Consider the following 22,941-nt stretch of genomic DNA (forward strand, 5'->3'; position numbering starts at 1 on the left):
ATGCATGTAATACTGTTGTCTGAAGGTGATTACCACTTTCACTTCCACCTCAACCTCCACACAGTCACTGCTGATGCAACAAATCGAGGAGTCTACAACAAGCACCAGCAGAGTGACTCACATGGTTTGTGCTGTCAAAAAAAAGAGAGGCTAAAGGCCCAAATGAGACGTTTTATTTGTTGGAGCCAGGCAATGACATCCTCACTGAGAGGCTCCAAGTGTAGTGTCACACAAAAACAGATGTTTACTCCACCCAGGCTGAGGTCAACTCGGCTTCATACGAGCCTTGTAAATGCAAATGTACCAGACTTTTAGTTCTGACTCAAAGTCCCAGAGGGCCTCAGAAAAACAAGAAACCAAGTAACACAAACATGTTAAAGTAGTAACACCAGTGTAAAGCAAACAAGCGAATAGAAACAAATGATATCCCTAATAAGTTGTTGAATATAAGAGAAAGACGACTGTGAGGTAACCTAAATGCCACTGAGAGCTGAGGAAGTGAAAAAGTTTAGAGGACCTCTATCACTAATGACTCCTTGCTACACAGAGAAAAATATTTGTATGAGCTCCACACAACTGTCTGTCAGGGAAACTTAACAGAGCCAACAGTGCTGAGTCAGAGAGCTCACCCGGGACTCCATGTCAAAGCTTTAATAATCTATCCAAACAATCTCAGCTCCCTGGAGGATATCCTGAGTCTGTATAAGCTTCAGCCCGACGGACCCTTCGCTCAGGATGCTGCACCATGTCTGTCGTCATTTCAGATTTCCCCCAGGTCAATCCCCCTGCTCCTCCCACACTCCCTCTCCAGACAACTACTGCCAAAATTCAAAACTTGTATGTTTGGGTAAAACACTATTGGATTCCCTCAAAGCAGTCCAGCAATATCCTTATATATAGACAAAAAGGTGTTGTTTGAAATTATATTGCCAAACCCACCAAGCGCCAGACATTTTCCAACATGAACTTTATATGTGAAAGGCAAACTCCAGAAAATATCCAGACCAATTTATCCATCAGGAGATCTGAAAAAACATCTTTTCAGGAGCCAAAGATTGTCTGGGTGCTAAACTGACAACAGCTGTTTTTCTCGACTGTATGTTGTTCCAATCAGCAGCTATTCAGCCTTATTATGCAAGACTGTTTGTGCTGAAGCAGTGTTTGAAAGAAAAACATCAGGCATAATTACGACTAAAAATGTGAAGGATGAAGTTTTTCAAAATCAGATATTATTGACTGACAAATAGGGGAATCGTAAATCGCTACCGTAATTAAGAGGTAATTGTTTTATTTATAAGACATGAAAAGTTTGAATGTATGCAAAAGCAGCAGTGTACTTAAAAGTGTATAGGATATAATGTAGGGTGTCGTATAATGGAAAGATAATAATCTGAAGCAAGAATTGTTTAGAAAAACAAAAATATGGAACCCAAATTTCTGAAAAACCTGATATATCTTATCTATTTGAATCATTTCAACTATTTTTAAATATTAAAATAAAAGCAACCGTATGTTACGTTTCTGTTATTGGAAAAAATATCTTAACACATATCTGTAAGTGGAGTAGTGCAGATACATTCCCTTCTTAATTCTTCTAAAGCAAGTCTCAACCTACTGACCAGTCAGGGCAGGCCTGTCAGGGGTGGGAGCTCGCAGTCAACTACTCCTCTAACACTGAGGCCAATATCAGCTTTAAAATGTTGATTTAGCAGGTTAACAACAACTCCTGATTTCTGCATTAGCTGAGGCAGCAAAAACATTGAGGGTGTAGGCTGAGTGGAGCGAACGTGTACTTCTAGATTTTAAAAGTTTAAGTATCCTACCATTCTCAGCTACACACTAGAAATCTTAATCAGGAGTAAATTAATGACTGTAACAAAAGCCTGACTAGTCATCAAAACAAATATTTCTCATTTTAGTTTGTTCTATTCAAGGGTCAGCTACAGTTCTGACTCTGGCCCGCATTACTACTGTTTGCTTGCTCTGGATAAGAAAAAAACAAAATGCAAATTTGGATTTTGAATAATATCGCAGGGCAATTGATGTCATTCAGTCGATTAGTGTTTCATAACCCCTCGTTCCAATTTCTTCCCTAAAACAAGAAATGAAATGTGCACATTCCCACAGTCAGCTTGCAGAGGAGGGTGTAAGTCAAAGATAATTCCGCACCTCAGGGGATCATCTATTATTCAAAACCACATTTAAATTTATTCCACTTGAAGAGCAGTAACATGCCTTACTTGTAATCATCAAACTGCGGCGCTTGTGATCCATGCATTTCGACATTCACTCCAGTGGTTTGAGCAGACAACGGAAATCTAGGCCACGCTTTAGCTTCCAAACTGCACCTCGTCTTTCTATATAACACATCATGTAAAGGTGAATGATCACTCAAAATATCCTGCACAATATCAACTGAAACATCCTGTAGCTGGTGGCAATAAGCTGCCATTCAGTACTGTCTTGATGCAAGTGATTTAAACACAAGCTATTAGCCTGCAGATATACAAAGTTCCAGTATTCCCACATTGAACAGGACAGATTTCCTTTTCATTAGTGTCTAATGAGGAAGTCTGCAGCGGATATGATTTTCTGGTGGGCAACCTGTAATAAAATTATGATAGGCCATATGTTATAATGACAGAGTCCAGATCCTCATCATCATCAACAACAATCCCCCATCTATATGGTTTGCAAACTATAGAAACAAACAGAGATTGAGATGCCATTGCAAAATCAAGCATTGTGAGCTCAAGTGCAGAAATAAGACGTGTACATGTCATCTCCCTTCTCCGGTGAACTGAATTCAACATCACACTTTTCAGCAGTCCCAGTCCTGCAGAGAGGACCACAGAGGCAAAGTTAATAGGTACACAACCTGCTGCAGCTACAGCAGCTTCTTAATTGGACCAAACACTCCTGAATCCATCTCACTGCGGGAGATGTCAGGAAGAGCTCCACTGTTAATCGGGTCTCAAGCTGCCTACAGGTTGTGCAAGTATTCTCGAATTATCATCCCGGAAATTTTAAGATAATCAAATCATTAATAACAATAATAATAATAATGATAAGTACAAGCTCAGACAGGCTAATGTGCTGTTAACTCTTTGCTTCTCCAAGTCATTTTCTATAACACACATTTAATTGGCTATTGACTGAACCTGAGCCATTGTATATTTACCCATGCTGAGATTTTCCTTAAGAGGTTTTCATAATAAGTTTGGATTTCTAATGCTTTTGTTTTCTTCGTCTACAATGAACAATGGTGTTATTACAAAAACTTGTTTGCCCCCCTCTTCTGTAATGCGGCAAAAATCCAAGAATAAATATCTAAACAAGCGCGGCTCAGTCCGAAGGTGGCTAAACCATCTCAACTACAAAGATTACTGATGTGTCATTTCTCACAACTGTTTACACAGTGGATTTCTTACAGATTAAACCAACAAGATACAACCATGGGAGGTTTACACTTTTAATATAATGCTGAGCTAAACAGATGCCAGCAATACCTTCAGATTTATCTTGCAAGTAGTGGTAGCGGTCAGTTCACAAAACAAGTTGCAGGGAAGCGAGTAAGTGTATTTCCCAAAATGCCAAACTGTTCTTTTAAGTAAATGTGATGAGATTGAAAAATACAAAATACATGTGCATAAACACATAGTATTAAAAAGTCAGAGAAAACACTGATGATATATACAGGTTAGAAGTTTTGTGTTTTAGAGCCTGTTGCCATTATCTCATTTTTAAAAACATGTCTGATTACGACTGAATTCATTGTTTGTTTGACTGTATTTCCACGTAATTAAAATGCAGACAAACAAGGTAACACATTGTTCCCATAGGAGGTTCATCACTGATCAGACTCAACTCATGATACGATATTCTGGGATATCCAAGTGCTTATGACACATTATCTGCACCATTAAAATACCTCAGTGTGTATATTTTAATCCTGTGCACTTAAAGGCCTGTGTATTCAAGAGCATTATGTAAGGTGATGATTACACATGTTTTTTTTTCCTCTATTGCCTGGCTAACTGAAACACAATAGGCTATGTGCACTGCTCACACACACAATCTCCGTTCTCTTTAGATATAAAAATAACATGCCATCCTCCCAGGTTATATAACTCAATATCAGTCAGCATCAAGGTCTGTGGTGAGAGCTTCACAGCAGAGGAGAGGCAAAACAATTAGGTGTTTACCCTGCAAGCCTTTTTACTGACAATTAGGACAAGTGTGTGTGTGTGTTTGTTTGAGTGCAAGGGTGTGTACTGGTACATATGTCTTTGTGAGGAGCAGTTTGAGTGCAGACCTCATGGAGTGAGGACATTTTGGCCGATCCTCACTTTCTGAGACAAATTCAAAAGGTGTATGTCTTTGTAAGGGATGGTGGTCGTCATAACTTCAAAGCGCTTTAGATTGTTAAGGCTTGGTTGTAGGGTTAGCGTTAGAATTAGGTTTAGGTTAGTTAGGGTGGGTAGGGGTTGGCCTTTGAGTTGTTATTGTTAACATTAGGTGGCTAGAGAAAATATTATGTCAACGAGTGTCCTTACAAAGCCAGTATAGCCAGCGTGTGCGAGAGACGGCGAGGGAGAGAGGCAGAGAGAGCCCACAGGCTTAGTGAGTCACCAACATTGTGACCTTCTGCTCTCAGGCTTCGCAGCCCTGTCGGAAACAGCCTATGCAGGTCAAACACCCACTCTCTGCGGTGTATTTATTCCAAACTGACACATACAGTATAGGAGGACTAAATTATAGAAATACCGTCTGCTCCAATCTTTCTAAAGTTGATCCAGACCTTGGGATTTTCTGCAGCAGCTGGAAACATTAACATTGCAGGAGCTGCTGGATTGGAGCGATCAGTGAACCGTGTTGTGTGCATGCTGACTAGTGCAATTAGCAAATAAGACATCAGCGTCTATTGTAGTGCTGAGCAGACTGAGATCTTTAGGAATAAGGATTTACTGCATCATGAATGCAGCTCAAGTTGCTATGAAAGACACCATCACAATTTCCTCCTAAGAAAATGTCTGCACACTCCATCACGTTTTCACCAGAACGTTTTTCGACCTCAGATTAAATTCCGAGGCCGATAACAGTGGTTTCTAAACCTTAAATTACCTCAGCTTTACAGAGAGGAAAGATGCGGGTAAGGGAGATAAAAATGTCAGCGATGCTATGTGCGCTCTCTGCAGACTCCGCAGTGGCTGGTCTGGCTGCAGGCCCGTGGGGTCTTTGGCGTAATCAACTTACATAGCTGGACCGTTGAGGATGAAGCTGGAAAGAAGAGCCTGGGTATTTGAAAGGAGCAGACTGGAGTCAGTGCTGCTCATAAACAGCAGCAGCGTATGGATATAATCATCGTGCGGACGACCAGGGAAGCAGTTATTTCGGTGTACATTTACACTGGTAATATGTTGTTTTATAAAGACATTCTCATAAATCATTATTGAAACAGAAAAACTAATGATAGGGTTTCAGCTAACAACATGGGAAAAAAACTACAAGAGGCTCATGTCTGAATCCTTGTCATACATCAAACTAGACTTTTGAAAAAAAGAATTCTTGCCGAGAGTCTGATGGAAATATTTATATATCATCATTTCATATCTGTTTGTTCACTATTTAACATGTCAGATCTCATTTATTTAATCCCAACAAAAAAAAACAGAGTGAGACAAGTTGCCAGGCAACCAGTGGAGAGAAAGAAGTCATTGCACCAAACCAAGGAGTCTGACTCATAACCTTTCATAAATCCACAACTTTAACTTTGGTCTACTTACAACTTGAGTATAACAATCTCGAAAATTTACAAAAACACAGTTTTTCCACTGTGGGATTGGAACTTTTCCATCTTAAAAAAAAAAAAATCACAAGTAATGTAAAAAAATTTCTGAAATCATGAAATATACAACTAAAAAATGTAGGGAGCTCAAAGGAGTCAAATGAAATGCAGCAAAGACGAGGTTTGTTTCCAAAGACACAACAGATTGTGATGTAGAGAGACATCAAAGTGCGACTCTTCAAAAGCAGAGTTTTGGGGGAGGAGCGGGGGATGGTTGACCAGAGGAACACAGACCCTCCCCCCCCCCTCACTCACTGATCACTGCAGACAACAATGATTAGAGCCTCTGGGGCAACGCTGCAAGGAACGAGCCATCCTGAAAAAGTTCACCGGACCCATATCTGTCCAGTTTATGTGTGTGTGTGTGAGGGATGGGGGGTGTATAGAGGGCATGGGTTGCGACCACACAAAAACCCTGCCAGGCCACGTGAGTGAGGCGGGGATGAATGGTGCTTTTTGGTTGGTCGGTGAGGGAAGTCATGGAAACAGGTCTATAGTCCCATTGTCTGACTGTGACGCCTGTATGCATGTTTGTGTGTGTGTGTGTGTGTATGTGTGTGTGTGTGTGTGTCGGAGGAGGAGGAGGCGTTGTTGCATCAGTAGGGACCAGCGCAGCATTCTTCATTCACAAGCAGAATGAAAAAAAAAACGCCTCCATCATAAAGTGACCTTGACTACTCCAGCCGATCACAGAGCGCATCCGAGCATCTCCATCACACCCCCTCTCGTTCCAAGTGGGTGCATTTCAGAGAAGGCAAACAAGCACATAAACATAAACTGCCTATAAAAATACTGACACAGTTATAAACCGGGGGCTGCCATTAAAATAAACAAAAAAACAGACAGACATTACATGATAACCTGTTTCCACATTATGTAACTCATCAAACCATGTTACTGCAGGGCAAATCAATAACTCTTCTCCTGCACAGCGACATGACAGCCGGGTTTCATCCACCACATACCTGCCACTCTGCCTCATACAAACTCTGATACTGAAATAAAAAATAACAAAAGCATCCGTCAGAAAATCAAGTTTTAAAAAAGGAGACATTCTTTTTTTTAAATCTATCCTCATTCCCAATGTCATTCAGTTCAGTTGGGTGATGCTCAACTGTGTTTCAGTTCTACTAAAAGTTTAGCAATAATAAAAAAAAAGTCTAAAGCCACTTCCTCAAAGTGCTAAATTTACCCGCAGACATCAGATGGAAAAAAAGGAAATGAACCAGCCAAAAGGTTATTATGGAAAATATAGGGAAAAAAAGAAAAGAAGTGGGTTTGCCAGCAAAAGACAACAGACATGAAACTGCCTTTTGTACTCTCCTCTGTGGGGCTTCTCATTCATAAAACACAGACAGCGGTTAACAGAACGCAGCTAAACGGATACAACTGTTGAGGGATCTTCCAACGCTCAACTGGATTAGAGCCGTTCATGAGGAAGATGGTGTTGGTGTACGGCCCCTGTGTGCCAATTGAAAAGCATGGCAGGTGCAGCAGGAAGTTACTTCCACACAAACACACGAGCCCATGAAAAGAGCCGTGCACTCTGCCGACTAAGCACAAGGCGTGTTTAAGTCCCAGAATAAAGCTGCAGCGATTATGCAAGAACAATACTGTAGCTAAAGGCTTAGTTTCACTCGTTTTAGAGAGAAAGGGGAACTTTACTGCCCCTCAGCTCTGGCAGGATGACAGAATATGGTAATTACTCTGAGTGTAAGGCTCCATGTGTTGCAGTGTCTTATTAAACATCCTTCTCTATGAAATCAACACGACACATTTGGATTTTAAATATGTATGAAATCTCTTTCATATACAGTTTACTTGGAGCTGAAATTCAACTGAGATTAAAACTGGGCATTGTCAATACCACAACTTTCCATAAGTAGAGAAAAAACAAGTCCATCCACTGTATGAGTGTGTTCAAGAAAAAAAATTCAATTTATGAGTTACACTTTACAGTGAGGTATTAAAACATGAAGCCTCAGGCATGCTTGCTGCTCCAGCTGTCACTGAAGATTGATGCGAGGGCTGCAGCATCTCGCCCGTGAACACACATCTTAAGACTTATATAAAAATACTCTACTTGGGATCAAAATTAGCTTGTGATACATTTTTGCCCAAAACATTATTAAATAAACTTTCTTCCTCATTTAAAATGTAGCATTAGCCACATAGCCAGCTGGCTCTTTGTAATGGTCACTCCTAATACATCATGAGTATTTATTGCCGTTTGCTTCATAACATTAATAAAAACTGGGTGGAGAAAGCAATGGTGGAGTAAAAAACAACTCCCATGTTCCCAGAGCGCTTCACGACATCAAACTACGCATTTTGATTGACAGATCCATAGTGGCCAAGTTAATCCTATGATCGAATATATGTTGAAAAAGGTCTATGCACATTTTTCTGCATGATGCTAAAGTGATGTAACAGTAAGAAAACTAATTGAATGGAGGATCACTTTAAAATTTAACTGAAAGAAAGTTAAACAAACAACAAATATGATTTATTTTTAAAGATAAATGTTGTCTCGTCAAACTCTGGAAACTACTAAAGTGCATAATGCAAAAAAATATAATCGATTTGATTTCGATCCACAATCCATTATGACCTGTTAAACAAAAACTTAAAAGATACACTGAGCATGTTCATTTCACTGCCCGCTGTAAAAGCCATTACAGTTATGAATCCAGTGTTAGTGGGGTCTTAAAATAAAAGGTTAGTGGTATGCTGATGACTCGTCAGCTTTTTTCAGGCCTGCTTTGTCACATTATAGAAGCTTAACTTGCTCTCTGCACAGTGCTGGCAGGGCTGGCATGTGCTGCACAGAGTTTAATGGGATTTTAAGGAGTGGGCATAGCGGGTCAGGGAAGTTCCTTTGCAAATGAGTGCTGAGGCACCAAGACTAGGCTTTTTATTTTGCTCAGTCTTTCGATCAACAAACATAACCAGGGTTTCTTTCAGACAGTTTTGATGTCTACAGACATACACACAGGAAGAGGGTATGTTCTACAAAGTCTTTGTATTTTCCCATGAAACTCAGGGTCAACACAGTACGACATGGTCTACACCGAGCGACCCTGCTTTAACAGTACATCTGCATACCAGTGTCACAGTTGAAACAACAATTGGTCTCGTAATTACCTCTGTTAAGGAAGGTGTGTTTTCATTTCTGTTTGTCTGTGTATCTCTGGGGCGTGACCCAAGAAAGACCCCTTTACATTTTGGAATGGGTACAGATAATTGGGTGAATCCAGGACTTTTGAGGAGGTTCATCTAGTCAGGATTCCTTGTATCCCCTAAGAAGAGCTGGGTAAATGTTTCTCGTTTTTTCAGCTTTTTTTTTTTAAATTTTTTTTTTTTTTTTTCTTTTTTGCTTCTGACCATTCTGCCTGTGAAACCCTATTTCCTATGGTGCAACACCGTGATGCTTATTAGGGATGCCTGGTTTGGTGCAATAGAGCTCCCTGCTGCTTCCTGCAAACAGCACACAATCAAAATGAAACCACATCAAGGCAAGATAAGAAATAGAAACAAACCATTAATTCTCGAGCTACAGAAACAGTAAAATCAGTATCTCAGCCAAGTCCAGGCTGAACTCTCAGCTGATTTACTGCTGAAGTGAGCAGCTGATGCTGACAGATCTGATACAGGGACTGAGGTGGTGCCAGACTCTTTACCTTTCAACAGAGATTAATTAGAAAATGTCCCTGGTATTTGTGAGAAGATGAAAAAAAATAATTGTAGAAGTACTAAACTTTAAGGAAACTTGTGGATACTCTTTTAGAACAATTAATTAAAAATCCTTTTTTTTTTTTAAAAAAAGGTGACTCATGTATACTGGAAGGAATGTAAACTATAATCTGAAGCTATGTGATTGCTCATCACTCGCCTGCTGATGAATCCCCACTACCCGTTAGCCCTGCATGTTTTTTTATTACTTTGTCAAATCACTTGTGGAATAACACAACACCATACAGTGTGTGACATTTCTGTGCCATCAATAATTTGGTCTGCCGTGAACCGCTGCAGCAGTGCTTTTCACGTCATATACATCTCTTAATGGACACACAGCCTCCACTTTGCTAAATTCAATAGCTCAGAGGATTACCATCTCTGCTAGAGCATGTAATAACCAAAAGGTCATATCATCATAACTCAACAAACCATAATCTGCCGCTGCCTCTTTAATGGCTTTTAAAGTGTGTCAAGACCCGAGTCGCAGCCACCAGTAACGTTTTTTAATGAACACGCCCCCCTCCCAAGTGCCAGTCTGCCAGTCACTCTGCCCGGTTCTGAATGCCGTGACACTCCATCCCCTGTTGGGTTCGCGTTAGCCTAGATCGAGATGTGCAAGGAGCCAGAGAACATTTGGGATTGATTTGTGGCTATTTATACTTGTCCTACTTGAACTAAATGGTTCAGATAGTCAGAGGAAGAAGTCAGGCGCTGAAAAGGCGTATTGAACTCTTCAAAAAAAAAAGGGAGGCTAAATGGTGGCAGAAGAGTGAACAATTCAGTGTAGAGCTTTCAGGGGAAAAACACCTTTTAATAGAAGAGAGGAATAAGCGATAGAGTACATCCTCCATCTTGTCGTATATTCAAAAGGCTATGGCATTCTGAGGAGGGTGACTATTACCATGCTGCAGATAAATACCCATGTGAACCCGTACCAGACAGGTTTAATAACAAAACATAGTATAAGGGGTCTCAAATGACCTTACGCATTGATAAAGTCAACGCACAGAGAAGCAGCATTTCCACCAGAGCAAAAATTCCTCCTCTTATTAAACCATAACTCAGGAGAGAACTCAACAACACTCATTACCTAAGCATATAGCAAACTGGCTGGTGCTACAATTATGTTTGCGCTGATGACTATCATCACAAAACGTAATAAGTGCTTATATGGGAGCACTGACATTATGGGAGATGGTTCTGGGCTGTCTCGTGGTAATATCCTGCTGCCGTTGCCAGATCTCGGTGGAAGAGAGTCATGCAAACACACAGACACGAGCTGTGGAGTGGAGAAGGCCGATGTAAAGCTCGACTGTGTATCTGGTCTAGGTGCTGTGAAAGGATTCAGTCACTTCACAGATCGGCCATCGACTCGCTGTGACTGGCACAAGTGAGTGGGAACAAAGGAGTCACTGTGGCTGTCACACACACTCATCGTTACACTCACCCTTTGCTCTGCCAGCTGTCTCTCCGTTCTCTCCCACAGCAAACCCCCACCACCTCACCCTCCGTCCCCCCAGCTGTGGCTATACATCAATCCACACACACACTGTACATTGCAAAGACACCCACCACCGGCACACATGTCTTGGTGTGGCATAAGGACCTGGCTTCCCCAAAAACACTCTATTCCTCCCTGCTGGGTGCTCTTTGTGTGTCCACCACACTCACTGACTTACTGCACTGTTGGAGGCACTGTGTTATTCACTAATCACTAACAGCTCATCAGCATCACACCGCTGCACAAAGCCTCAACGCAAGTGCTCAAGCTTGCTGCGAATAACAAACTTGAGCTGATTTTCTAAACATTTTCCGAATTTTTACAGATGCTTGTTATTGTTCTTCTGCTCTCGCTCCGAGACTCTGCCCAGGCTCCACTTCGTGCATGCCACACCCTTCCACCACAATGTCCTCCCCTCTTTCCTGACAGATGCCCCCGTGTCCCCAGTTTCTGGGCTCACCCTTTCATTTGCTAACCTCTAAGCTCTGCCCTCAGCCTCTCACTCTCCACTGCCCTCCTATTATTTATTTATCCCCCCACGTCTTACTTTTTCTCAAACCATATGCTACACCCATGCCCTCCCCTCGCTGCGTTTACCCACTGACAGGCCCTCGCCCTGCCTCGTCTGGTCAGTCACGAGCCACCGCTGATGCCAGCTCAGCCTCCGTGCAAGCAATGTGGTGACTTCTTCAGCTCTTTCATCCCTCCTGCACGCCCAGCCCGAGTCCCGTAAAGCCATTCATTGGGGCTTTGCTCTTGGCTGCCTTATTATTGTCAAGTTACAGTACAACTGCAAGGAGGGGCTTCACTTGTGGAGAGGAGCCAGTGACGAGAGCTGAAATGAGGCTCAAGTTTGGCTATTTATGGACTAGGAACATAGAATAGAAAGATCTTGAGTTTTGCCTTTTATGGGTTAATTGAACGTAACTAGAATTTATGTGAAACAGAGACAGAAAGAGGAGAGGAGAGGGGGGAGAGAGAGGGAAAGAAAAACACCAGTGGAGGGCATTCCTCCGGCCAGGCTTTCATTGCTGTGGGTACGATGTCATTGAAATGATGTAATTGGTGCACAGCAGCGGCCATACATCTATTCACAGAGTACATGGAAACAGACATCCGACTCGACATGTTTCACTTGACAGTCTGCCCTGCAATTGATACAGAAAAACATTAACGACTAACCTCATTACACCAAGCTGTGGGCTTGTGCCTGCATTTCTTGTTATTTCTCTTCACACTTTCTGTCAACAGGAAACTGATCAATTCACCTGCAGATATCGGCAGGAAGTTGCTCAGCTTCATCGCCACACCTGAAACTTCTTTGTATGTGACAAACTCTTATCACACTGTTCTGTTTCCAGTGGGTCTTCCATAAAAAATGTCATCGGTATTTCCTGTGTCTTTCTTCAAAAATGCAGCCAGACAAGTCGGACACACACAAAAATACAAACACAGAGTGTTAAGCTTCCCCCTCAGACAACAAAAGAACAGACACAGCAACAAGCCCCACAGGCAACATTAAACCCAGCTAGTCTGCCACTACAATGCCGCTCTTCTCTCAATAGACTGCCACGCTGAGCCCAGCTAAGCCGAGCTGTACCGTGTTATTCCTCCGTTTTTAGGATAGCTGGGAGTAAGATAAGGCCCGGGCCCACTGACGAGGCCGAACATTTACGGGAAGTGGGAAACACTGATGTGTGGCCAGCACAGGGTGACACGAGGTAAGACAGGTGGTTTACAGATGGTGAATCTGCTCTGAGCAAACGGCAACAGAATCCAGAGCTCATCACAAAGGCTCAACAAGACACTCCTCATTGTTTGTCCTCAGATGGCCGACAAAACCGGAATGTATAGACACAACAACACTGCTGGCAGGAATGCATAAACTTACATAAGCACAAAACAGGAAGAACTAGAATGGGACTCGGTAGAACACATACTGTACCTTCGCCACAGCATCAATCCCTCAAATTCAATCAAGCTTCACTCACTCCTTGTTATCCATTCCCTAAATGTGTTACCCCCTGACCCATACTGCATCTTTCTACCAAGTTTCGTGGAAATCCGTTGTTGTTATTGTGTTATCTTGCTTACAATCAAAGAAACATACAAATTAACCAACAAACCTCCTCGATGGAGGCACCAACATTCCAACTGCCGTCCTATAGTCATCGCACCAGATAGATATTACAACTACTTTTACCACAAAGTATTGTTTTGAATTGAGCCTCATAGGCTGCTCTAATTACTCAGCTCCCCATCATGAGGCAGAAAATAGACAAATAAAAAGTTTGATGATGATGCGTCTGTGTGAGTATATTTATGCACGCCCATTAATTCATGTCTGATGTGCTTATTAAGCCAAACAGCCAGGGAAATTAACAAAATCAAACATACAACATCAAATGTCCCCTCAAACAATCATTATGGACATAAAATAATGGATTTGATGGAGGGCAAGCTGAAACACAGCCCTTTGCACACAATGATGGAAATACAAACCCACCCACGAGCTCTAGAGTTAAGTCTCTCAAAGAGATTCACCTGCTAACCTTGTTGTTCTTTGACGGCATCAACAGGCTCTGGTATGAGTCGAAAAGACTTCTTCATCATGCAGTGGTTGTTCTCCAGGCCACAGATCACTTTTACTTGTTGCCATAAGGCGATGAAAGGCAGCATCGGGGTGTGAGGGTGAATATGGTTTGTTTTTACTGGCTGGTCAGAGCCAACAAAAACTCATCTCAGCCTGCTACTGAGAAGCAAGAGCAGAGACGAAGACTGGAGCTTTGGGCAAGTCGATCTTTTCCAGATGCCCTGATGAACGCTGCTGCTGCTGCTGGTCAACATGCTGGCAGCAAGGGTCAGAAACTGGGCTATGAGCTCTTGTAGGACAGTGAAGGATGGAGGAGTAATTAGAAACTTCCAGTGATAGAGGAAGAACGCAATGAAATAATAAATGAAGAGAAAGAAGCACCGGCTATAAAGTCTTCAGCAGAAAGATGAAGAGCTAAAGTAAGACAGAGAAAGAGGGGGATATCAAAGTGTCTTGTTTCACGAATGTCCTTCTGTGTTTTGATTTATTCAGAGACTCCGAGGCGGCAGCACACCTCTAATCCTTGCAGTTCCCAAGCTGCAGCGAGCGAGCGAGCGAGCTGGTAACCTTGGCATGTTAAAGAGAGGCCCTCCACTCCTCCTCCGTCTCCTCTCTCTCTCTAGAGGTAGCCTCGACTATTCTAATGGAAAACACTGCCGCGCCACATTGACATCACAGGGGCCGCTGTCGTGACAGAATGGGTTCAAATCCTTAAATCTCGACCCATACATTAATTATGCAATGCATTTAGCTTTGTGTTATTCCACCTCTCTCTTTCATTTATGCTCAAGTACTCCTCACAGAAATCAGCTGAAATGAAGAAGCTTGCTGGAGCCATGTACACAAACAAGTGGGGAGAGTAGCAAAGGGAATTACTTTCTATAAAAGGTGTCTACATGGTTTTGTAGTGAAGCCTGAGGCAGCAGCCCCATCAAATATATCAAAGATTACACACTGTTGTTTTTTACTGTGTCATCTGAGCAAGTACAGAATTTATGCTTCGCCTCAAGGGAGATCTGGTCTTAACAGAGTTGTTTCCTAATCAAGACATAAATCAACAAAAATAGAGAGCCTGATACATATTTGTTTTTTAAATTGATTCTTAAAAACTGAGAAAGAGGAGTGTCAGGCTAAAAATCTCTTCCTCCTCCTCTCCCACATTCAGCAAGGCAACAGGCTACCTTCACCTCCGGTCCACCTCACTGAGCCTCCAGTCATATTTCCTGTTCACCGTCATCACGAAACATGATGTGGGAAATTATATTTTACCTCATTGGGTTCAGGTTTTGGTCCCCATGAAGTCTACAGGTCCTCACAAGGTCAGTTTTTATGCTGGAACTTGTCAAATAACGTTACTTGAGCTAAGACAAACCAGTAGGAAAACTCTGAGGCTTATTGTTGTGTTTGCTACTAATTTTCATCAACCTGGTTGTGTTTTATTGCAATGAACGTGTTGGGTGTTGGGTTTTCAGTTTCAGTTCCTTGTTCTCAACATTATGGATTGTCCAATTCCTTCACGCAGTCGGCAGCATTTATAGAAAGGCACATAAAGGGCCACAAAGTTGGCTAAAGAGCCCTTGAGCACTAAATCCTTCTCTAGAACAGCTCAGAAAGCTTTAAACAACAAATGCAGACCTCTTCGTGTGAATCTGGCTGAGTTCCCCTTTATTGGGTTTAACTCACTTACAAGATAAAGGTAAAACAAATCTGCCAGAAGTTGTTAGTTCTTATAATGTGAAGATGCCTGTGACCTTTATCTGCACTCGCCTCCACCTCGTTTAAAGTGCAGAGTTAAGCAGAGCAGGAAATCTAATTTCCTAATGTGGTTCTTCTGTGGGGGGGTTTCCACCTGTGTGTCCTGCAGCAGATGTGCAGGTCTTTTCTGTTGTATTCACAAAACACACAGTCTGTGACATTTGAATGTTTTTCTCTCCTCAGCAAGCAAGCATCTTACGTCACAGCGCAAATGCTCCAGGACATCTCCAGCCTGATGCCCTTATAAACGTACACACATCGTTTGGGTTACACACACACACACAGACAGACAGACAGAGTTCATAAAATTCCGTCTCGACTCCTTCCATGGATCTAACATCAAACAGAAAACTCATTACCACATCAGACAAAAAAGTTGAACTAATGGTGTGACATATCAAAAGTCAAGTGTATTCTTTGGGGAGAGCAGTGCAGAAAATAGGGCACATCCACTGTGCACATCACTGAAGCTACAGGGGTTCACGCTCACACCTCTGAGCCAATACAATCCATTGAGATCATGGAGGGAATCAGCAGTGATCCATGTACTGTATGTGGTGATCAGTCGGTTCACCACCAGTTAATGGTATAGACAGAAAGGTGGCGTGTTCTCTTTGCCAACAGTCCCCTTATGAAACAACATTTAAATTCACTAGATCCACCACCAATTTGCTCACACTGATTACTATCGGTCAGTTAAACATGCCTGATTGTTTAAATCAAGATCCATGAACTATTCTGTGAGAAATCAAGGCTAAAATTGAAAAAACATCTTATTTCGTAATGTTCGAGGAACTGAAAACAAAATTCATGGAGCCGCAACTTGGTTGAAATCCCCACCAAACTTTAATGGGTTCTTCCTTGACCCATACTGCATCCTTCCACTATGTGTTGTGGTCATACAAACAAACAAACAATCTAACAAACAGACAACGTTGAAAACAGAACTTCCTTGGTGGAGGTAGAACTTAACGGATTGACAGATAGATGGATGCTTGGATGAAGGGATGCATGGATGGAGTGATGGACACGACTATGGCAGCTATCCATGTTGACAGCAACAAAGATCAAGTGATGGCCCGCACTGTTACACAACATCGAAAGTACTGAGAGACGCACAGACAAGCGCACATAGATATACATGCAAAGCTATATGGAGAAGCTATAATTAGGTTCCAGCTGAATAAAACCCTGTGTTTAGCACCTGGGTCATACTGACACACCAGCAAGCAGCTACTGTGAGAATGATGCAGACGAGCCTCGGAGGGAAATAAAAACTGACACAGCAACACAGCACTGAAAATCTGCAAATCTCTGCAACACTTGTGCATACTTGCCATAAATCATACCCTCTGTGATGTTAACACTCGTGACACATTTGCACAATCCCACTACAGCAGCTGCATACAGTGCAGCAGACCCGAACACCCACTGCACAAATGGGCATGCCTTTCAAAAGTACCCAGCTCTAAGTGTGAGGCCAGCTCGAGCCTCTTGCACAGCTGGAGTGGGGGTTATACTGGGCAGAGTGAGGGACTATCTCACCATTTATCGCACTGGGTCAGTAGGCTCAGGGGCTGAGAGGCTCTTAGCTGAGAGAGATGCTAAATACCACACAGAGACCCACATGGAGGAAGAGGGAGCGCTAACCTCTCGCTCCATGTTTACAGAGCTCTGCAGCAGTGCCACAGCTGGAACGCAGCGAGCAGAGCGAGCACACAGAGGGAGTCATATCAGTTTCTGGGTCATCTAGGGCTGCTTCAGTCCACATGGAGTCTAGACTCACACTTAAAAAACATGCCCACGGATGCTCACCACATAAACTGATTCATATTCTAAGAATGGGTGGACTGGTGCCCTGGGGACAAAAACATATGTGGTTATAGAAGTGAGGGTTAAAAGGTCGCAATGCGTCCATGAACATATTCCCTTATGCAACTGCTGAGAGATCACAGGTCGTCGTGAAACAAAAGGTTTCTCCATCATTTTTTTATACTTATCGCATTATTCCATTTTTTTTTCACAAGTCAAAGAGCTGCTTGGCTCTGAATTTAGCCCGGAGGGCAGATTCAGTAAACTAAAGGGCTGAACGTGATAGCGGCGGCTACGAAATCGCTTCTCACCCACCTGTGTTTGTCTGGCACCTTCCCTTTGCACCTTCAGTACCTTCCCGCTGTTTTAATTAACTTCGTACCACACGGAGCAATTGTGCAAGGCAACAGTCGTCTCATTTGGAACCGCAAATTAATCCAACGTTGAGCTACAGAAAGACAGACATACCAGTGTGTGGCGCGAGCGAGAATACCAGTGCATTAAAAATGGCAAGGTGATTGTCATTATTAGCATTATCAATGGCAAGGGGAAGGGGGGGGGGGGGGAGGAAATATGGGAAATGAGTTCATTAAGATGGACAGATAGCAGGCTGGGCATACATCACTGAGGAAACAATTTACAGCATACCTCAGGGAGCAAGAAAGGGAGTGAGAAAAAAGATGGGGGTGGAGCAATGTGAGCAAAGACGAAAAGTGCAAAAGATGGGGGGGTAAAACGAGAGAGGCAGCATGGTAAAGCATTCGTTAGAAAGCAAGTGTAAGAGAATAAGCTAATGAGAGAAAGAGGGGAGGGAGTGGGGGGTGGGGGCTCTGACAGACAAGAGGAGAGACGGCCGCGGCTCAGAAACTGGCAACGGCTGCACTTCTGGAGGTGGTGCGAAGATACCAAACAGTAGGCCGTGTCAAACAGGTGCACGCCAGCATCTCGGATGTGATGCAACTCATTAAAATGAGGGTGGACATGCATCCTCTCCCGGAAAACAACTCTTGGACTGCGTCTACCTCTGCCACTTTTCATCATTCTTGATTACCTGGGTAATGTTTCAGTATTTAAAACAAGAAGACACACGTTTAATTCCATCTGTTTATTTGGCTTTGACTTACAGTGCAAAATAAGGCTGCCATAGCTTTTCATTCACTGTTGTGCTACAACACGTTTCCATCTTTTTTAAGACTCTACTGGGATAAATATTTGGCTGAGCAAGTTAACAAGAAAATGAGGTTTGCTCGCTGTGACTCATAAAACCGTTTGTGAATTCATGTTCAAATAAACAGTCTGTCCCTCAGGTGGCCGTTTATCTGAAATATGCTTCTGGCATGCTTCACCTCTGACCTCGACAAGCTAGTTGCCAAAGTTGAACAACGCACGCTGATCATCACATACCAATTTAATGGGAAAGTGTACTTAAGTTGGCGGTTTGTTCCAGAGTATGAGATTAAAATTTTCGTTCCTTGACGGCTAAAGCTTTGCCAGACCTGAATGTAAAACCAAACATCAATCTCGACGCCACAATCGACCGCAGTCTCACAGCAAAGTATTCTGCAGGAGACACCGAGGCTATTTCCTCACAGTTTATTCAAATATCTCAGTTTTAGGGCGTTTCAGTGAAAGAAACTTGGATTTGACCCTTTATCCTTTTGGAGAACTTCAACAATGAAGAACCAAACTGTCACAGAACACCACTCATTGTCAAGTTCTTGAAAACAGTTCGTGTCTGCCTGTCTGTGTCTGACACATGGCTGCATATGTCCCTGTATCTAGGTTATGTTTGCCCGTGTGTGTTGTCACGTTGACACAACGATGCCGGCGTGCGTTCGGCTCCATCACAACAGGAACGTCTCCGGTGGCTAACCGTGCATGTAAATGGGCTCTCGCCCTCACAGAAGCCGCCTGGAGGGGCAGGGGTGGGGGTTGACGAGACAGAGGAGACGACAGTGTGGCCCCTGGACCGCACCACGACTGATGTGAGGAGGAGAGCAGAGGCACGCCGTGTGTGCCAGAGGCAGCTGCTGCCGCTGTGCTCCATCCCTGGATACGGAGTGATCAGGGAATAGGGAGCAGAGGTTCCCAAAGGAGGGTCCATGGACCACCAGAGGCCCTTTAAAGGTCCAGTGTTGGACCATAGTTTGCTTCTGATGTAGATCCCAATATTACTATAACACATACACTCACAACCAAGTCATTCAGGCTCAGGTGAGCTTTGAACTGAAATATTCTGTGAAGCCATGTTTAACTGCAGTGGCTGTGGTGGATATGTGGCTTCACATGTGAATCCATACGATACATCTAAGAATGGTCTTTTCTTTCTGTATTTTTTGTCAAACTTCTTAAGGGTTCTGGCTTTCAAACCCAACGGCTGCATCCAAACACATGCAGCTTAGGTTAATATAGGTGTGAATGTGAATGGTTTGTCTCTATATGTCAACCCTGCGATACACTGGCTATACATGTCATGGGTGAACTTCACCTACCACCCAATGGGATTGGCTCATGCATCCCCATGACCAAGATGAAGCAGCATAGATGATGGATGGAGGGACAGATGGGCTACTAACACTTCTACTTGGAGTTCCTACCATTTATTTCCCACATTTAACAATTGATATTGACTTTACTTCTCACTGGTGCACTCGTGTCAAGTTACCTCAACCACAGCATGAACACAACTAGTCTTGTCACAGATAGTAAGTTGCTGGGGCAACAAATATACTAAAATCCACCATTGCTCCAATCTGTTATCCCATTTGCACGATTCTTCTTCTCTGAGTATGAGGATATTAATCTTTTTAATTAAATCTATTCCACAACCTTTCTACTTACACCCAGGTAACTGCAGAGGTACCCCTGGGGTAAAAGCACTTCTGGTTAGGAAGTGTGAAACAGTAGAAATTTGTTTTGGGAATTCTGTTTAAAGCAAAAACAATAAGGCAAAGATACTGCCAGAGGTCTAATATCGACCATAGCTGAGAGTCAGAAGGTTGTGCATCAGTCAGCAGGACAGCAAAACAGAGACATTGAATAGTTTGACTCCCTGAGAGAAAGTAATATCTTTGATTAACTATTCTCATCCCAAAATACATATGCAGCCTGTATTGAAACTTAAAATTAGCCATTTCTTCATGTCAGGGGTAAAATGTAACTAATGCACATGACCTAGATTGCATGAAAACTTTTTGAGGAGCCCTGATGCACTGGTTTGAATGAAAAAACCAAAGTAGTGGATCACAGAAAAGTGAATGGACAGTAATGTTAGGAGGCAGGGTGGAGCTAGAAGATCATACATCTTAATTTTTCATCTACCGGAAGACAGTAAAGAGCTTCAACACACATCTAAGAGAATATAATAACTTTGACTAGTTTCAAACAAAAACCCTTGATGCACTAGTTAAAAAAAAGAAAAATATCATATATTTGTTTTCCTGGAAGACAGTAAAAAGCTCTAACATGCGTCAGAGTCTATCCAGCTGCAGAAAATAACAACCTTGGGTCTCAAGTCCAAAAGTCAAAAGTGGCCATTGCTTCATTTTCAGGGATAAAACTGATGTAATGCACATGAACTTGAGGTTGCATGAAAACATTTTGGGGACTGGTTTGAATAAACAACAAGAAAATCATACAAAAAGTGAATGGACTGTGATGATAGGAGAAGCTTCCAGATGACTCTTCAAATCTTTGTTTTCATCTCCTGGAATAGAGTCTGTCCATCTTTCTCTCTCTACCTCCTCTCCTCTTCTAATCCCAGGCCCACGGTGTGGCCACAAAACGGTGGGGCTGGAGTTTACGTTAAGGCAGCTCTTTAATTATAGTAGGAGGAGAGGAGGGGGGGGGGGCAAGGAGGGGATGCAAATATATAAACGCACCACTTTTTTCTCTTGCATCAAGCACAACAGCATGCAGTGAACCAACAAGGCTGTGGAAGAAACCTGCAGCAGCCCCTCAGCTTCTTCTGCTGCAAACACACACACACACACAACTTCAAGCTCGAAAAGCAGATCCCCCCCCCAATGAAGTAACAGACGTTTTCACTGCAAATCCACGCATGCATGTCAGGAGAGGACCAGCGCCCAAATCATCCACTTCGCAAAGTAGCAGAAAAAGACGAGGCGGTGGTGGAGAGGAGGAAGCACGCAGCTGTGTGTGTGTGTGTGTGTGTGTGTGTGTGTGTGTGTGTGTGTGTGTGTGTGTGTGTGTGTGTGTGTGAGTGTGCGTGCGTGCGCGTGTGTTTGTTTGTGTGGCTACAGAGGAAACACTTTAAATCTTTTCGATCACTGAGGCAAAGCACAGCGAGACGCCAAACACACACACACACAGACACACACAGACACACACAGACACACAACCGTGAATCCCCCCCTCATGAGCTGAAACACACCGAGCAGCAACATCCCTGCAGGAGAAATAACATGCGGACACAAACCTGGAGAGGCGAGGACACTTCTGCCACTGACGCGCGGAGGTCCGGAGTTTCTGTCTGTGTGTGTGTGTGTATATGTGTGTGTTGTGAGAGAGAGAGAGAGTGTGTGTGAGTGTGTGTCACTCAGCGGTGTTTTCTCTCTCTCTCTCTCTCTCTCTCGGTGGTGGAGATAGCGCTGATGTTTCCACTTCCTCTTTCCTCCTGCCGTCTGCTGGCTGCTGCCTCTGTGGTGCCACACCGAGGACGCGTGGCTGATGACTGGAAGGGCGCAGAGCTGCACCGTGGACACAGTTCTGTTTGTAACAATTATTCCCGAGGAGATCATCTCTTAATTTAAATGTGTCAACAAGCATCTGACTTACACAAACAACCAAGTGCTCCCCAAACACTCAAAGCAATTTGAGTTGCATTTATGTATCAAATGTCCCATATAGAAATGATTAATATTATTATGATTGCTGGTTGAGTTACTCCTCCCGTGTGAGAAGATTGTTTATGAAATCTGCACTTCCCAAAGCTTGAAAACTTATTTTTTTCTCTTTTTTTTAGAAGAAGAAAGAGAGAAAGAGGAGATAGAGAAAACGATTTAAAAAAACTGTAGAAATTGTAACTGCAGATAACCAAACTAGTGGTCTAAAACATTTTAACCAAGTCAAAGCACAATTTAAAAGTTGCATACATATGTAACTTCAAATGGTTTAAAAAAAAAGGTTAAGCAGGTAATACAGGCCTATGGTCAATTGTGAATCACAAATGTTGATAATACAATGTATATGTTCTGTATTGCATGTAAAGAATGTACGTTTTAAAAAACAATAGATTTTTGTTGACTGCCTTTAATCAATTAAGTTAAATGCATTAAACCGACTGGGCCCCCGAGCTCCCCTAGTGGATAGCACCATTTCCTACACTGTCTCTACCAATTTTGATTGATGCATAAAAGGGATTTATGATAAAATATATCCGAGCAAACAAACAAACAATCAAGGATGAGCAGTTTTCTCTGATGGCTGCCTCAAGTCTTGCAGGAGGAGAAGGCAAACAGGAACAGTGATTTCAATAATTCATGGTTATTGAACTGTCTCAGCCCCGACACACACACACACTCACAGTCTGTAGGAACTAATTATATCTGTCTAATGTTGCCTTATGTTGGGGGCCATGTTAACGTAGCTCGACACAATGCTGCAGCCTCATTAGATTTCACTTATAAAAAACAGATTATAGGACGACATCACAACCGACAGCAGCTCTGAGCC

General features: G+C 42.8%; 1 protein-coding gene across 5 annotated transcripts in view; it reads right to left on the bottom strand.

Moving 5' to 3' along the window:
• Positions 1-21,835, bottom strand: part of elmo1 (engulfment and cell motility 1 (ced-12 homolog, C. elegans)) — a 96,533-nt gene extending 74,698 nt beyond the window's left edge. For 2 of the 5 annotated variants that reach the window (XM_069515764.1, XM_069515758.1), the window contains exon 1: positions 21,686-21,833. The gene's annotated coding sequence lies outside the window, so the exon portion shown is untranslated. Of the gene's footprint in view, positions 1-629; positions 690-21,685 lie in introns of those variants that run through there. The other 3 variants (XM_069515760.1, XM_069515761.1, XM_069515765.1) reach the window with 3 other exon arrangements.
• Between the last annotated feature and the right edge of the window lie 1,106 nt (positions 21,836-22,941).

Source organism: Paralichthys olivaceus, chromosome 20, assembly GCF_024713975.1.
Source record: "Paralichthys olivaceus isolate ysfri-2021 chromosome 20, ASM2471397v2, whole genome shotgun sequence".
Lineage (NCBI taxonomy): Eukaryota > Metazoa > Chordata > Actinopteri > Pleuronectiformes > Paralichthyidae > Paralichthys > Paralichthys olivaceus.